We start from the raw sequence: 19,320 nt of genomic DNA, 5'->3' as shown, positions 1-19,320 counted from the left end.
ATTCAGCAGCTCTAAATGAAGTGCTCCCTTGAGGGATGGAAGCAGCAAAGAAATTAGAATAAAACAAAATGCTTTCCACCCAGGGAGGGTTTTTTGCTTTTGTAAAATGTGTTTATTCCAGCTGCCCTCTTCTGTATATCTTTACCTTCACTTTGGAAGTCTTTTAAAATGAAACAACAATTTTCCTCCAACATGGATAAAAATGAGATTAAGGTAGAATATTATTCCCTCACTGGAAGAGTAAATTATTTTTCCTTCCACATATTATTAGATTAAGTCTAATATATATTTGCCAGTAAGATGTCCCTGCTTATCTTTTGGGTGCACTTAAATGTCACCTCTTCCATGAAGTCTCCTCTAACCCCATTTCTCTCAAGTTAGAATTAATGATCCCTCCTCCCTCTATGTCAGCCACATGTCACAGTCTGACCTGGGATAGACACTTCTTGCTAGATTATGTGATCTTCAAAGTCCAGGGCAGATCTTCAAAGTCAAGGGCAGTTATCTTTAATTCTGAACTCATCCCTCCTCCCATAGCAAATGGAGAGGGGCCATGGTTCATACTTAGAAGAACTTCAATATTTAAAGAAGTCACACCAAATCCTATAAAAATACACAAAAACTCACAAAGAAACTGAATATTTCCATTTGAAATTCTTATCTTTGGACCTAATCACAGTTTACCAAATGACTAAGGAACAGTAAGGGGTTTCCCTGGTGGTTCAGTCGTAAGGAATCCACTTGCCAATGCAGGAGACATATGTTTGATCCCTGAACTGGGAAGATCCCCCTGGAGAAAGAAATCCCATGGACAGAGCAGCCTGGCAGGTTGCAGTCCATGGGATCACAAAAGAGTCAGACATGACTGAGTGACTAAATAACAAGGAACATTAAGAATGAAGCATTTAAAAATCAGAAGCTGGTACCTTATTCTGATCACTCTCATCATGAACACTTAAACCCTGATGGACAACCCCCACCCAAATCCCATTTCTGCCAGCCATTTAAACCAGGTGATGGGGAGTCGGTGTGCCTGTGACAATCACTTCCTGTCCTTTGACTTGGTCCCTCACTTCCAGCACCATGCAGATCACACTGGCATAGGATCCATTTTCCTCCCTATCCCTACCTCTTTAGCACAATGACTGACTTGGCTTTCCTGGTTTTGATTAATAGCACTAATGTTTCCTGGGCTTCCCATGTAGCTCAGTGGTAATTTATCTGCTTGCCAACACAGGAGACCTGCGTTCAATCCTTGGGTTGGGAACATTCCCTGGAGCAGGAAATGGCAACTCATTCTAGTACTCTTGCCTGGAAAATTCCATGGACAGAGGAGCCTGGTGGGCGAGCTTCAATCCATGGGGTTGCAAACAGTCGGGCAGGACTGAGCATGCACACACACTGATGTTTCCTACTTCAGCCTTTCAGGGATTTAGACCTCAGCACCGTGCCTTGCATGCCAGAAAAGTGGTTTCAAAGTGTCACTCCTGGGCCAGTGGCAACAGCCTTGGTCATATGTTAGAAATACAAATTTTACAGCCCTATCCTAGAACTGCTGATTTAGAAACTCTGGGGCTAGGGAGGTCATGTCCAGCAATCTGAGTTTCAACAACCTTCCAGGTAATTTTTATAATGCTAAAATTTGAAAAGAACTACTAGAGAAAGTTCATCTAATTTCTTTAAGTCCTCATCTCGTAAATCTTTAGGTAAGAATTTCATTCTGCAAGGTGATCTTTGTGACTTATTAAGTCCTAAAGTCCACTAAGTGCACGTGGAAGGTGCTAAATAAACAGTGGCATCTGGACCTAGCAGTCCCGCGTTAGCGCTACGGCTCCAAGTAACCGCAGTTTTACTTCACAGGGCTTCTATCCACATGGGCTTTCCTGCACCTGTTTCACAAGACAGCGACACTCCTCCCCGCACTGTGGCAAACTCTCCATCACCTGGTGCGTATGCTGCTCCGAGTCTCATCGCACCTTGGTGAAGAAACACACGAGCCCATATGTCAACTGAGGTGTTTATATTCTTATACACAGAAAGGGGAAATATGACTCGCAATGCGTGTTTGCATACCTTGGAGCAGATTTTTTAAGAAAGAAAGAAAGGAAGGGAGAAATAGAAACCTTGGCTGAAGCTAGTTGAAGATTTGTTCCTTTGTTTTGACCACCCAGCCTTGGAAAGAGTCTCCGTGCTGGCTGGGAAGAGTCTGTGCTGAGGTGTGGGTTCCTGGATGACCCAACTGGATGGAGTGTGCTGGCTGAGACAATCAGGGGAAGAGTCAATGGGTTAGAGGTTAAGAACTCTCAGAATACAGATAGGGAAAGCAAAACTAAGAGATACAAAAGCCCACAAGCTAAAGGGCAGGAGCTGGGAGCTGGAAGGATATAGAAGATATGTTGTCAATAATTTTGGAGTTTGCTGGAGCATGCTTTACTTGATTTTTATGTATATAATGGGGATGGATTGGTGTTAGGAACAATGAAGTAATGTTTGTTTAGCTAACTAATTGTGATGCAATAATGTAATCATAACAGTGATAGTAGTGATACTATGTAATATAATAAACGGAAGTGATTTTTATTTCTTTTTTATTTTTAATTGAAACACAATTGCTTTACAATGTTGTGTTGGTTTCTGCTGTATAATAACTTGAATCGGCTGTAAATATACATATAACCCCTCCTTCCTGAACCTCTCTCCCCTTCCCCTTCCTTTTCTTATGTGCATATATTTAATCTTGTGACATTTCCCCACCCATGTTCAGAAAACAAGAAGTAAATATTGCTGCATAGGTGGGCTGTCACTGGAGAAAACAATAATGATAATAATAAAATTATTATTTTTATTTTTTAAAAAACAGCTTAGGTATAACAGAGAGAAGTTTGGGAGAAGTTGAGGCCAGGAAGAGTTCACCCCAACCCTCCTACCATAAGAGACTTCCCTGGTGGCTCAGATGGTAAAGCATCTGCCTACCATGCAGGAGACCGGGGTTAGATCCCTGGGTCAGGAAGGTCCCCTGGAGAAGGAAATGGCAACCCACTCCACTGCTCTTGCCTGGAAAATCCCATGGACACAGTCCACAGGGTCGCAAAGAGTCGGACGCGAATGAGCGACTTCACTTTGCTTTGCTTTTGTTCCTACCATATCCTGTGCATCTTAAGTTGCTTCAGTCATATCTGAGTCTTTGTGACTTTATGGACTGTAGCCAACCAGCCTCCACGGTCTGTCCAGACTTCCCTAATGGCTTATATGGTAAAGAATCTGCCTGCAATGTGGGAAACCAAGGTTCAGTACCTGGATCAGGAAGATCCCCTGGAGAAAGGAATGGCAACCCACTCCAGTATTCTTGCCTGGGAAACCTCATGAACAGAGGAACCTGGTGGGCTACAGTCCATGGGGCTGCAAAGAGTCAGACACCACTGAGCGAGTAACACTTACTTACTTACTTACTCCTCTGTCCAAGGGATTCTCCAGGCAAGGATACTGGAGTGGATTGCCCTGTCCTCCTCCAAGGGATATTCCTGACCCAGGGATTCAACCAGAATCTCTTACATCTCCTGCATTGGCAGGCATGTTCTTTACCTTTAGTGTACTTAGGAAGCATCATATCCTAGACCCCAGGAAACAAATTCACTAGACACATACAATTCTCCAACTATGGAAGAGAAAGCAGTTGCAGGATATAGAATACAAAAGTTAGTCACCATAGAAGGCTCCCTGCTGTCCTCAAGCTATGATTAGGAACAGAAACCCTAGAATTCTCAGGCAAACATAAACATCTAAAAGTAGAAGGTGCCCATGCTCACCTCCTGCCCATAATTCTGAGAGGAGATTCACAAATGGCCCCCTCAGATCCAAATCATAGGAACTGTATGGTATAGAATTATGCCAAATTTGGTGCTACATTATCTAAATATTTTCTAGAAACAATGTTGTATTAGAATTTATTAAAGAGAAAAAAATGACATTTAAATAATACCTTCAAGATGGAACAGCAAGTACTTGTGAGAAGGGGCAAACAAATTCAGCCAAGTAGCTAATAGAGAAAATGGTGTTTGGCAAATGCCAGAGACCTGCCTCCATGATAGCTTATATGAATGTGGGTAAAATATTCAATCTTTCTTCATCAAGAGAAGTATGGACATTTACTTTCACTATTTCATAGGGTCCTGGAGAGGACCAGCAAAATAGGGTATTTAGGTTTCATGTTGCATGGGGTGCTCTGAGGTTCTTGGACCTGCGGTTTGATGTAATTTTTTCCCTGTGAAATTTTTGGCCTTTATTTTTTCAAATATTCTTTCTGCATCATTATCTCTTTCTTTTCATTCTGAGACTCCAGTTACACATATGCTGGACTGTTTGATATTGTCACAGTTTTTAAATGCTCTGTTCTGTTTTTCTGCTTGTTTGTGTGCATTTTATTTGCTGGGTTTTCACTTTATTTCTCTTTGTGTCTTAATTTGAGTAATTTCTAATTCAAATTCATGGATTCTTTCCTTGGCTGTGTCAAATTTGGTGATGAGTCTGACAAGGGAACTCTTCATCTCCAGTGCAATCCTTTTTATTTCTTCTATTGCCATTTGACTCAGGATTTCCATCTGTTTGCTGAAATTTCCTGCTAATGTTCATATTTTTCACTGAATTTTTTATGTATTAACCATAGTTAAAATCCAACACTTCAGTCCTTTCTGATTTTGATAATGTGAAATGTTTCTTTTTCTCTTGACAATGTGTTGTTTTCTCTGTGTGTTTATAATTTTTTATTGAATACCAGTCATCTCATGCAGAGTAAGAGAAACTTGAGTAAATGTTTACTTACTCAAAAAAATGGGCACACATCTTGTTAGGACAATAATTTGGGGGTTTGAAAAAATCTAGTTAAGTGGGGCTTGGGTTTTGTTGTTGCTATCATTTCTCTTAAGCTATCATAAGCTTTCTTTTAAAAATGCCTCAGGCTTCGGGTGGGAATTGTGGTGCTGGAGGATTTTTCTCAATGTACTTACTTTATCCTCATTGCTCATTTTCCTTGTGACACATGCTACATAGTGGGGATCTTTATTCATGCCCTTTCACCTTCCTCAGTGGTATACATTTGTTGCTTGCTATTTGGTGTGTGTAAAGCTGGTAGAGAAAGGGCAAATGGGTTTCTGGTCTAGCCCGTAGATGCTTTGTGCCTGGGCCTCCCTTTCCTTTCTGCATGTGCCAGAAAGGGACTGCTCCTCAGTCTAGTTAATAGCATAAACCACATAAAGTGAATCAGAGCCCGGGTTGACCCATGATGAACAGGTAATGTGAGTGAGGAATACAGCTTTGTCATTGCAAGCCAATAAGACTTCAGGGCCTTCTATTACTAAGTAATAATTTAGACTGAGATGACTAATATAACTCTAGAACACTATATTTTTCCATTTAGATGATTATAAATATTTGTAGCTAATCACAGACTTTAAATGAATGTTTATTTATTTTTGGCTGTGCTGGGTCTTCATTGCTGTATGTGGGCTTTCTCTAGTTGCAGTGAGTAGGGTCTACTCTCTAGTTGTGGTGCACTGGCTTATCACTGCGGTGGCTTCTCTTCTTGTGGAGCACAGGCTCTAGATGCTTGGGCTTCAGTAGTTGCAGCATGTGGTCTCAGTAGTTGTGACTCGTGGGCTTAGTTGCTTCTTAGCACATGAAATCTTCCCAGACCAGGGATCAAACCTGTGTCCCCTGCATTGGCAGACAGCTTCTCATCCATTGTACCACCAGAGAAGTCCCAATCAAAGACTTATAAAGTTCAGGGAAATAGTACATTTGTTTACCCAAGTATTCTGATTACTAAAAAAACTGACCTCTTTAGAGTCTCTTTTTAAATAGTATAGGCAGAAAGTGGAGTAGGAGCATTACAGTGGGACTGAATTTTAAGTTAAAATATATGTTTGATTTTTTAACTTCATTTCTTCTGTTTATAAAACAAGGGAGTTCTAGCTCTGTGAAAAATATCGCTGGTATCTTGATAGGGATTGCATTGAATCCGTAGATTGCTTTGGGTAGTATACTCATTTTCACTATATTGAGTCTTCTGATCCATGAACATGGTATATTTCTCCATCTATTAGTGTCCTCTTTGATTTCTTTCACCAGTGTTTTATAGTTTTCTATATATAGGTCTTTAGTTTCTTTAGGTAGATATATTCCTAAGTATTTTATTCTTTTCATTGCAATGGTGAATGGAATTTTCTCCTTAATTTCTTTTTCTACTTTCTCATTATTAGTGTATAGGAATGCACGCAATTTCTGTGTGTTGATTTTATATCCTGAAACTTTACTATATTCATTGATTAGTTCTAGTAATTTTCTGGTGGAGTCTTTAGGGTTTTCTATGTAGAGGATCATGTCATCTGCAAACAGTGAAAGTTTTACTTCTTCTTTTCGAATTTGGATTCCTTTTATTTCTTTTTCTGCTCTGATTGCTATGGCCCAAACTTCCAGAACTATGTTGAATAGTAGCGGTGAAAGTGGGCACCCTTGTCTTGTTCCTGACTTTAGGGGAAATGCTTTCAATTTTTCACCATTGAGGATAATGTTTGCTGTGGGTTTGTCATATATAGCTTTTATTATGTTGAGGTATGTTCCTTCTATTCCTGCTTTCTGGAGAGTTTTTATCATAAATGGATGTTGAATTTTGTCAAAGGCTTTCTCTGCATCTATTGAGATAATCATATGGCTTTTATTTTTCAATTTGTTAATGTGGTGAATTACATTAATTGATTTGTGGATATTGAAGAATCCTTGCATCCCTGGGATAAAGCCCACTTGGTCATGGTGTATGATCTTTTTAATGTGTTGTTGGATTCTGATTGCTAGAATTTTGTTAAGGATTTTTGCATCTATGTTCATCAGTGATATTGGCCTGTAGTTTTCTTTTTTTGTGGCATCTTTGTCAGATTTTGGTATTAGGGTGATGGTGGCCAGAAAGAAAAACACCAATACAGTATGCTAACACATATATAAGGAATTTAGAAAGATGGTTTCAATAACCCTGTATGTGAGACAGCAAAACAGACATAGATGTATAGGACAGTCTTTTGGACTCTGTGGGAGAGGGAGAGGGTGGGATGATTTGGGAGAATGCCATTGAAACATGTATAATATCATATAAGAAATGAATCACCAGTCTAGGTTCGATGCAGGATATAGGATGCTTGGGGCTGGTGCACTGGGATGACTCAGAGAGATGGTATGGGGAGGGAGTTGGGAGGGGGGTTCAGGATTGGGAACATGTGTACACTCATGACGGACTCATGTTGATGTATGGCAAAACCAGTACAGTATTGTAAAGTAAAATAAAAAGAAAAAAAGAGAGATTAAAAAAAAAATGGGAGTTGAGCTAAAATTTGCTTCAAAGTTTTCAAACTTTGGACTAAATTTAGTAATTTCAACCTGTGGGGCATGGAATACTAAGTGGATTTGTAAGGGTTTTTCATGTGCAAATAATCCTGGACCTTGTTTGTAAATGACTAACTAATGTCTTTTCTATAATGCTATGTGTTGAATTGCTTTCCTTCTCAAGAGGCATGTTGAAGTTTTAAGCCCTAGTACCTCAGAATGTGGTTTTAGTTGGAAATAGGGCCTTTACCTAAAGAATCTAGTTAAAATGAGACTGGGCTCTAATCCACTATGACTGCTGTCCTTACAAAAAGGGAATATTTGGACACAGATACAGTCACAGAGGGAAGATGATGCAAAGACACACAGGGAGAAGAGAGACATGTGACTGGGGTGGTGCATCTTCAAGCCAGGGAACTGCCAAGAATTCCAGATTCTGCTTGGTTTCTCCTTCTTGCATTTATAGTAAAACACAAGGGGAGAGAGAAAAATTGAAGAAGGAATTCTGTTTTAAGACTGCAGCATAGAAGTTCCGACAGAATTCCCAGCTGGTTGTTTCATTTTGTGGATTTCAAACTCATGGCATCAACTCTTACCTGAATTCCCAGCCTGCTGATAGACGTAAGTATGTGACTTCTATCGCTTCTCGATCTTTTGGCTAAGATCAAGTGTCCTATATGACTCCTTTCAGATCTATGTAAATGCTATAGTAATTAATATCAACAAATTCATGTTAGAATGTTATAGTTGCTTTTTGTCCCAATGCAAGCACTGAACCCCATGGTCATGGGCTCACTCCTATATTCCTTTCACTGTGAAGTGGGTCCTTGCTCAGATGATATGTTGTCCCCACGCTTGAAATAGTATTCCATGCTTGAGAATCAGACTTTCCATAAGTCCCTGAATCTCAGTGCTGGTTGGAGCTTAGTAAAGAAAGTCAATTCATAGAATTGACGTCTATCTCTGTGAGGATGGGTGCTGGTTCTTGCATCTAGGGTGCAAGGAGCCTAATTTAGTCAGTTTGCTGTGACGTAGTTGCTTGAGTGTGACATTCAGAGCCAACAGAATCTAGATCAGCCTTGGTAAAGGGGCTTCATGCTGTTTGGCTTATACATGGTCTCTATTTCTGCCTCTGTGGCTACTCCATTCATGTGTCCATCATGCCAGTTCTTGGATGGCTGGTTAAAAAGACTGGATTATGTCAACTCACTGCCTGTCTACTTTGTTTTCAATGCCTCTTCCATGGTGGTGGTTTCTGGTTTGCATCACTAGATGATACAAAAGTTTTTATACCATGTGTGGTCTTTCATGTATGTCCGTTCACATGCCTCTATCCCACACCTCCCTAACTTTAATTTTTGAGGCCTTTTCATTAAGGTTCCTATAATCTGGTCAGGTGGTTAATCATTGCCCAGAGAGCTGTATATAATCTTACTTAGGACTTTTTTTTTTCTCCTAAAATGTCCATGAATAGGTTCACTATTTATTGCTCAGAGTGAAGATTTTCCCTTTCTGCTATCTTTCAGTTTCACCCCCGAATTTGGTTGAAATGCAACTGCACATTTCCCTCAGCAGACCCCTTCTTCATCAGGTTGCATTTTGGTGTCTGCTTCTCAGAGAAACTAAACTGAAAACAATATGGTACCAGGAGTGGCTTGAGAAGATAGAGGTTTGGCAATTGGCTCACTTGGTGACAAGTTGGCAAGGAGGAAGACTTCTTGACTGGAATGTGGAGGACAGGTAGTTCTGGTCACAAGGTTGTGCCATGATTTCACTAGTGTGAACCTGGAAAGAGACCCTAGAGGAAAAGAACACCTGGGTCACAGTGGGCCTGGCATCTGGTGTTTAAATGCTGTCACCTAGAGTGATAGGGAGTCCATCGTGCCCGTGGTTATGAGGAGCCCAGTTCTGAGACCACTTTCCTAGTGTCAGCGCTGGCCTGTAGAGGGCGCCACCACTGCACTTCTTACTGATGCTGATACCCCTCTCGCTCAGTTCAGTTCAGTTCAGTCGCTCAGTCGTGTCCGACTCTTTGCTACCCCAGACCCCATGAATCGCAGCACGCCAGGCCTCCCTGTCCATCACCAAATCCCGGAGTTCACTCAGACTCACATCCATCGAGTCAGTGATGCCATCCAGCCATCTCATCCTCTGTTGTCCCCTTCTCCTCCTGCCCCCAATCCCTCCCAGCATCAGAGTCTTTTCCAATGAGTCAACTCTTCTCAAGAGGTAGCCAAAGTACTGGAGTTTCAGCTTTAGCATCATTCCTTCCAAAGAAATCCTGGAGCTGATCTCCTTCAGAATGGACTGGTTGGATCTCCTTGCAGACTCTCAAGAGTCTTCTCCAACACCACAGTTCAAAAGCATCAATTCTTCAGCGCTCAGCCTTCTTCACAATCCAACTCTCATATCCATACATGACCACTGGAAAAACCATAGCCTTTACTAGACGGACCTTAGTCAGCAAAGTAATGTCTCTGCTTTTGAATATGCTATCTAGGTTGGTCATAACTTTCCTTCCAAGGAGTAAGCGTCTTTTAATTTCATGACTGCAGTCACCATCTGCAGTGATTTTGGACCCCCCAAAAATAAAGTCTGACACTGTTTCCACTGTTTCCCCATCTATTTCCCATGAAGTGATGGGACCAGATGCCATGATCTTCGTTTTCAGAATGTTGAGCTTTAAGCCAACTTTTTCACTCTCCTCTTTCACTTCTCTAGTGCCTTCTTTATGCCTTGAAGAATGTCAACAAGTCCAGGCTGTAGTGCAAGAAATCCTGCAGCTTGTGCAGATTCAATGAAGTTGTAATTGTCAGTGGTAGGAAACAATGTAGTATAGAGTTTATGGTAAACCCTGTTGGAAAATTCACAGCACAGCCCCCAGGTTTTGGAGCAAGGCCATACCATCTGCAATAGAAAATTATATGCTTTTTTGAGAAAGTTCCTTGTGTGTAACTGGGTTCTAGTAGAAACAGAAGTCTTGTTCATGGGGGAGCAAAAGAACATATACCTGGCACTACCCATTATGGACTGAATTACGTAAGAACCATCAATTTTAAGTCAGATGGTGTCAGGAATAATCCACTGAAAGGTGAAAGTGGTACATTCAGGATTGATCTTAATTGTGTAAATGATAAAGGGAAGGGACTAGAAGTAGATAGAATGAGGCTTTGGACCACTATGCAAATAGATATCTGAAAGCTATGAGGTGAGAAGGGGAAGGAAGGAGGATAAATAGGAAGAGCCTCAAACTATAGAGCAATTCTGAGAAAATGTTGGCCAGGCTGATGGGAACTCTAAGCAATGCTTGCTAGAGGCATCTCACGTCAAGTGAGAAAGACCTGGCTCTAGCATCCCCACCGTGCTTGGTCTTTGGTTGGGATAAGCCCAGGAAAATCTTCCCTCAATGTGAACACTGTGCTGGATCTAAGGTGGGTTGGCTGCAGGCTTCAGTTAATCATGTTTCTTAGAGAAAGTTATTTTGAATGGAGATTTAACTGGTGTTCCTCTATTGCCACCATATCTACTAAACTGTAGAACTTGATTTTCTCTTTCTCTAAGTTTCAGTACTCCCTCCTTCTGCAGAGTCCTAACATATGCTATTCCCTTTGCTTGGGAAACTCTTCACCTCCCCATCACTCAGATGACTTCAGAACACAGGTCAAATATCACTTCTTCATGGAGGCTTTCTTTGTACCTTCAGAGAAATTGGATTCCTTATGACATAATTTCATACCTTGCTTTACATTTTATCCATAGTATTTATCAATGTTTGTAATTATATTCACAAAATGATTTTTTAAATGTCCTTACTAGGCTGTAAGCTCTGTAAAGGCATAGACATTTCTATTCTGTATCCCTAATGCCTATCACAGTGCCTGACATATAGAATGCTTTCAGGATGTTTTAAATGAGTAAATTAATGACTCAGTTGTCATCATTAATTTCCACGAATCTTTTTTCTTAATAACAGAAATTCTGAGAGCCTTAGGTTCATAAATCTGGATATAAATTACCATCTTTCTATGTATAGATGGAAGTACAGAACTCTTCAATAAATTGATGCCAGGAAGTTATAGTTTGTGAAATATTAAAAAATGGCTATTTTTCTTGAACATGAAGTTTAACAATGAAAAATATATTTATTTTTGGAAAATTTTGCATATTTGTCTTCCTAGTTTTCAAGACTTTATAAATGCATATTTAATTTAAAAATTCTAATAGTAAAAACAATGTGATCCATTATAATTTAGTCATTCCTTATTATGTGTCATATACTATACTGTCTCCTGTATATATTATTTCACTAAATATTCTCGACATGATATATTAAGCATTATTATAATTACCCTCATTTTGTAGGTGAAGAAATTAGCATTTAGTGAAGTCACATACTTGCTTAAGTGTCAGCCACAGCATGCTGTGGATCTAGGTTTAGATCTATCACAGCACTCTGACTCCAACGACTATGCCTTTATTCACAATCCTATAACTGCTGAAAATTTTAATTTCTTACTCAAAAATTGAATTTTTAACTTTTATCTGGGGGGGGGCAGTTATCTAAAGAATAGAAACATTTAACTCTTACATAATCTGATCCTTCATTCAAATCAGGTTTGAGTCTCAGATTCTCCTGAGCAGGTCAAAATCTCCCTTATGAGTACTAGACATTCCCTCCTCCAGCCTCTTACCCATTTCTCCACCTGGATATCTTTCTTATTTACTCCTCAATCACAGTATGTTCAAGGCCAAACAGTGTTTGAATTCCATATCACTCTATTTCCTTGGTTCTCTTTTTCAGTGATGTTGGTTCTATAGTGGTGAACATAGATGCCTTTATTGACTCACCTTTTTAATGAATGCTATCACCATATTCCCAGGCATCCAGGTTTGAAATCTCAAAACTACTCATTCCTTTCCCAAACAGTTCTTAATCTGAGCTTCTAGAGGGTGGAAATATTGTTCAATGATCTCGCTCAGTGTATCCTATAAAGCATCTTGCATGGAATAAGTGCTGAAGAAGTAAATTTAGAATATCTTCTTCCTGGCCCCAGGTATCCACTGGAGATAAAACAGGGTTAAATGCAACATAGTTCTCCAGTGAGGATTGTTAACTGCAGTGCATTTTATTTGGGTCAATGGATTTGTCAGTCAATTATTTGAAAATATTATTTAAAAATGTTTATATCTGGATATCCATGTTTTTAGGAAAGGGCACATGCTTCAAGTTAAAGAATCACTCCTCCTTGGAATTTTGCAATGTGGAGACCATTATCTTTGAGTGCAATTTCAGTGAATAGTAGAAGAAAAATCAGATTTAAGACTGTTAAATGAGTGGGAACTGAGAAAATGGGAATAGAGAGAAGTAGCCTCAAAAGATATGGGAAAAATTAAGGTGGCTATAAATCAAATGAATGTTATGTTTCAGGAAGAGAGAGAATGGAATTGAAGGGGGACTATACGAGCTATATTCACTAGACATTTACTATATTCTGACCACTGAATCATGTACCTTACATAAATCAGGTGTTAGTTTTTGATCAAGTCAGATCTTGAAATGATGAAATTGGGGGAGAGGACTAAGGAAACAAATGGAACAGAGGAGTTTGCCTTGTGTAGCAAGAGGGATTCCTCACTCTCTGAGACTTGAAAGAGAGAAGAAAATAGAGGTTATACATGAAGATGAGGGGAAACAGAAGCTAAGTTGATGCATATAGCTGATCTCAATTTTCACTATGAAATATCAAGACCTTGAACATTAGTGAAAGGTAAATTTGAATGTCAAAAAATATCAATAACCTCAGATACGCAGATGACAGCACCATTTTATGGCAGAAAGTGAACAAGAACTAAACAGCCTCCTGATGAAAGTGAAAGAGGAGTGTGAAAAGTTGGCTTAAAGCTCAACATTCAAAAGATGAAGATCATAGCATCTGGTTCCATCACTTCATGGCAAATAGATGGAGAAACAATGGAAACAGTAAGAAACTATTTTCTTGGGCTCCAAAATCACTGCAGATGATGACTGTACCCATGAAATTAAAAGACACTTGCTCCTTGGAAGAAAAGCTATAACTAACCTAGACAGCATATTAAAAAGCAGAGACAATACTTTGCCGACAAAGGTCAGTCTAGTCAAAGCTATGGTTTTTTCAGTAGTCATGTATGGATGTGAGAGTTGAACTATAAAGAAAGTTGAGTGCTGAAGAATTGATGCTTTTGAACTGTGGTGTTGGAGAAGACTCTTTTTGTTTGTTTGTTTGTTTTTTTTAATGTAAATTTATTTATTTTAATTGGAGGCTAATTACTTTACAATATTGTATTGGTTTTGCCATACATCAACATGAATCCATCACGGGTGTACATGTATTCCCCAACCTGTACCCCCCTCCCACCTCCCTTCCCAAACCATCCCTCTGGGTCATCCCAGTGCACCAGTCCCAAGCATTCTGTATCCTGCATCAAACCTGGACTGGCAATTTGTTTCTTATATGATATTATACATGTTTCAATGCCATTCTCCCAAATCATTCCACCTTCTCCCTCTCCCACAGAGTCCAAAAGACTGTTCTATATATTTGTCTCTCTTTTGCTGTCTCGCATACAGGGTTATCATTACCATCTTTCTAAATTCCATATATATGTGTTAGTATGTTTTCCATATATATGTGTTAGCGTGTTTTTCTTTCTGGCTTACTTCACTCTGTATAATAGGCTCCAGTTTCATCCACCTCATTAGAACTGATTCAAATGTATTCTTTTTAATGGCTGAGTAATACTCCATTGTGTATATGTACCACAGCTTTCTTATCCATTCATCTGCTGATGGACATTGGACTGCAGGAAGATCAAATCAGCCAATCCTAAAGGAAATCAGTCTTGAATATTCATTGGGAGGACTGATGCTAAAGCTGAAACTCCAATCCTTTGACCACCTGATGCAAAGAACTGACTCATTGGAAAAGACCCTGATGCTGGGAAAGATTGAAGGCAGGAGGAGAAGGGGCAAACAGAGGATGAGATAGTTGAATGGCATCACCGACTCAATGGACATGAGTTTGAGCAAGCTCTGGGAGTTGTCGATGGACAGGGAAGCCTGGCGTGCTGCAGTCCATGGGGTTGCAAAGCGTTGGACATGACTGAGCAACTGAACTGAACTGAAATTTGAATGTGGGACTTGAGGAAATTGGGAAGATTTTGAAAACTATTGAGGGGCTTTTGTTCTTCAATTAGTAAGTAAGTAAGTGTTACTGGCTCAGTCCTGTCTGACTCTCTGTGACCCCATGGATTGCAGCCCATCAGGTTCCTCTGTCCATGAGATTTTCCAGGCAAGGATACTGGAGTGGGTTGCCATTTTCATCTCCAGGGGATCTTCCCAACCCAGGGAGAGAACCCAGGTCTCCTGCACTGCAGGCAGATCTTTAACAACTGAGCTACAAGGGAAGCCCATTTTTTAATTAATAAATAATTGTTAAACACTGATCATGTAGCTACTGAGATTACATGGTCCTTGTTTTCTAGGAAGTTGTCAAATTTAATACCTTATAAATTTCTGGAGGGTGTGCAGCATGTTATAATCATTTACATATTTCCCCAAAATGTGTAGCTTAATACTTTGAGCACAGTAAGTAAACATTAAGGTTTCAGGTCAACTGAATTAAAACAAACAAAAAACTTTATTTTAAACAAAGCCCGAGGCTCTTGGGCCATGGACTGAATTGGTTGGAGTTCTTTACAACCAAACAATAGAGATCTGCCAGTTGAGAATATAGCTTGCAATGTTTAATAACTGAAAATAGATTTGGAATGGATTTTCTCAACCTCAGCACTATTCACATTTGGATAACTCTTTGGGGAGCTGCATTGTACACTGTGGGAAGTTTAGTGGTATTTCTAAATTCTCCTGTCTTCTGGTAGTATCCCCCAACTCCCACCTAGTCCTGATAAAAATATCTCCAGACATCGTCAATGTCTTTTAGGAGGCACAATAACTCCAGATTGAGAACCCCTGATTTAGAGTTTCAATGATTAATTTATATAAAAATAATTCTGCATTCAGTTCAGTTCAGTCGCTCAGTCATGTCCAATACTTTAAAACCCCATGGACCCCAGCATGCCAGTTCTCAAAAGCATCAATTCTTTGGTGCTCAGCTTTCTTTATTGTCCAACTCTCACATCCATACATGACTACTGGAAAAACCATAGCCTTGACTAGACCGACCTTTGTTGGCAAATAATGTCTCTTCTTTTTAATATGCTGTCTAGGTTAGTCATAACTTTCCTTCCAAGGAGTAAGCATCTTTTAATTTCATGGTTGCAGTCACCATCTGCAGTGATTTTGGAGCCCCACAAAATAAAGTCAGCCACTGTTTCCACTGTTTCCCGATCTATTTGCCATGAAGTGATGGGACCAGATAGTTGGTCCCATGATCTTAGTTTTCAGAATGTTGAGTTTCAAGCCAACTTTTTCACTCTCCTCTTTCACTTTAATTAAGAGTGTCTTTAGCTCTTCTTCACTTTCTGCCATAAGGTGATGCTGCTGCTGCTGCGTCACTTCAGTGGTGATGCTAGTTCTCTCCAATTAGCAGCTCTAAATGGGAGGTTGCCCATGTTTCTTTGATCTTTCCCTTCCTTTGTTTAGAATTAGAGAGAGTGGGTTGTCCTTACCACTGGTACTTTCTAGTGATTGGACCTATTTTCATAGCATACACAGGGAATTGAGTCAAATAATGTTGAATTTGGAACCAAAGGTCTAAGGTTTAAAACTGAATTAATTATATAACTTTGGTATCACTTATTTTGTTCTTCCATTCTTCTAGAGTTATTCTGATAATGATATATGAAGGATAGAATTTTGTAAACTATGACACACTGCAGAAAAGTGGGAATTAAAACTTCTCCCCCTGGTGCTTATATTAAAGATGATCCCTCATTTGAAGATAATGGATCAGGGAGACTATTTAAAGAGAAGATTAAAATATTTGACATTTTTAATGTGTTGAGGATGACTAAAAATGACAGATGTTGCCGAATTTTCTAGGGTTAGTGAATGTGATAGTGAGGCAGTGCTGGTGTCATATACTGAAGTAAGGATTATTGAAAAGGAGATTTAAAAAAATTGAGATGTACTTAATATAACATAAAATTCACCAGAGTTCCAAAGAATAGCAAGAAGAGATAAAAAAGCCTTCCTCAGCGATCAGTGCAAAGAAATAGAGGAAAACAACAGAATGGGAAAGACTAGAGATCCCTTAAAAAAAATTAGAGATACCAAGGGAATATTTCATGCAAAGATGGGCTTGATAAAGGACAGAAATGGTATGGACCTAACAGAAGCAGAAGATATTAAGAAGAGGTGGCAAGAATACACAGAAAACCGTACGAAAAAGATCTTCATGACCCGGATAATCACGATGGTGTGATCACTCACCTAGAGCCAGACATCCTGGAATGTGAAGTCAAGCGGGCCTTAGAAAGCATCACTACGAGCAAAGCTAGTGGAGGTGATGGAATTCCAGTAGAGCTATTTCACATCCTGAAAGATGATGGTGTGAAAGGGCTGCACTCAGTATGCCAGCAAATTTGGAAAACTCAGCAGTGGCCACAGGACTGGAAAAGGTCAGTTTTCATTCCAGTCCCAAAGAAAGGCAATGACAAAGAATGCTCAAACTACCACACAATTGCACTCATCTCACATGCTAGTAAAGTAATGCTCAAAATTCTCCAAGCCAGGCTTCAGCAATATGTGAACCGTGAACTTTCTAATGTTCAAGCTGACTTTAAAAAAGGCAGAGGAACCAGAGATCAAATTACCAACATCTGCTGGATCATGGAAAAAGCAAGAGAGTTCCAGAAAAATATCTATTTCTGCTTTATTGACTATGCTAAAGCCTTTGACTGTGTGGATCACAAGAAACTGTGGAAAATTCTGAAAGAGATGGGAATCCCAGACTACCTGACCTGCCTCTTGAGAAATCTGTATGCCGGTCAGGAAGCAACAGTTAGAACTGGACATGGAGCAACAGACTGGTTCCAAATAGAAAAAGGAGTCCATCAAGGCTGTATATTGTCACCCTGCTTATTTAACTTATATGCAGAGTACATCATGACAAACGCTGGACTGGAAGAAGCACAAGCTGGAATCAAGATTGAAGGGAGAAATATCAATAACTTCAGATATGCAGATGACACCACCCTTATGGCAGAAAGTGAAGAGGAACTAAAAAGCCTCTTGATGAAAGTGGAAGAGGAGAGTGAAAAAGTTGGCTTAAAGATCAACATTCAGAAAACAAAGCTCATGGCATCTGGTCCCACCACTTCATGGAAAATAGATGGGGAAACTGGAAACAATGTCAGATTTTATTTTGGGGGGCTCCAAAATCACTGCAGATGGTGATTGCAGCCATGAAATTAAAAGACGCTTATTCCTTGGAAGGAAAGTTATGACCAACCTAAATAGTATATTCAAAAGCAGAGACATTACTTTGACGACTAAGATCTGTCTAGTCAAGGCTATGGTTTTTCCAGTGGTCATGTATGAATGTGAGAGTTGGACTGTGAAGAAGGCTGAGCGCCGAAGAATTGATGCTTTTGAACTGTGGTGTTGGGGAAGACTCTTGAGAATCCCTTGGGCTGCAAGGAGATCCAACCAGTCCATTCTGAAGGAGATCAGCCCTGGTATTTCTTTGGAAGGAACGATGCTAAAGCTGAAACGTCAGTACTTTGGCTACCTCATGCGAAGAGTTGACTCATTGGAAAAGACTTTGATGCTGGGAGGGATTGGGGGCAGGAGGAGAAGGGGATGACCAAGGATGAGATGGCTGGATGGCATCACGGACTCGATGGACATGAGTCTGACCAAGGATGAGATGGCTGGATGGCATCACGGACTCGATGGACATGAGTCTGAGTGAACTCCGGGAGATGGTGATGGACAGGGAGGCTTGGCATGCTGCGATCCATGGAGTCGCAAAGAGTCGACACGACTGTGCGACTGAACTGAACTGAACTGAACTGAAAATTAACCTTCTTAAACTGTACAAATCAGTGTTTTTTTACTATATTCACAGTTGTGCAACTATCATTTTAAAACATTTCCATCACCCCCAGGGGGCCTCATACTCCATTAGAAACCATTTCCAGTCCCCTTCAGCCCCACTCCCTGGCAAAGTATTTCTGTCTTTATGGATTTGAATATTTTTAAAATTCCATATAAATTACATCATACAATTTTTGTCTGACTTCTTTTGTTTAATATGATGTTTTAAAAGTTCCTCTGTTTTGTTGTACCATGCATCAGGACTTCATTCAGTTTTAAGTTGAATAATATTCTATTGTACCGATACATCACATTTTGTTTACCATCGCTTGGTGGTTATTAGTATTATCTCTGCTTTTTGGCTATCTTAAATAATCCCCCTATGAGTATTTGTGTACAAATTTTTGTGCAGACATTTGTTTTCATTGTTTCAAGTGACTACCTAGAAGTTTAACTGCAAGATCATATGGCATCTCTATTTTCAAAATTTTAGGAACAGCCAAACTATTTTCCAAGGTGGCACGAAAGAGATAATTGAAGAAAAAATTTGAGAGTTAACTTGGTTTTTTACATGTTGAATTTGAATTGTTTGTAAGACCTACAGAAGGCTATTTTGGGGAGACTGACAATTATATGTGTCTTAGACTTAGTAGAAAAGTATAAATTAGAGCTGTGGGTTTTGTAGAACTAAGATAGGAGACAGCAAGAGCTCATCCAAGGAAAGTATTTTAAGAGAAAATAGCAGGGAAATAAAGACATGGGCATAAGGAAGAACTACATCTCTAAGGCCAATTTAGACAAGTATGAGCAGACTGTATGAGGGATGACAGGAAAAGGGGAGATGAATTAGGACTTGGCAGGTAATCACTCAAGGTTTTCTTTGTGTAGTGAGAAGATCTGCACATGGGAACAAT

The sequence above is a fragment of the Ovis canadensis genome, chromosome 1 (genome assembly GCF_042477335.2).
Source record: "Ovis canadensis isolate MfBH-ARS-UI-01 breed Bighorn chromosome 1, ARS-UI_OviCan_v2, whole genome shotgun sequence".
NCBI lineage: Eukaryota > Metazoa > Chordata > Mammalia > Artiodactyla > Bovidae > Ovis > Ovis canadensis.
This window is presented reverse-complemented; position numbering follows the sequence as displayed.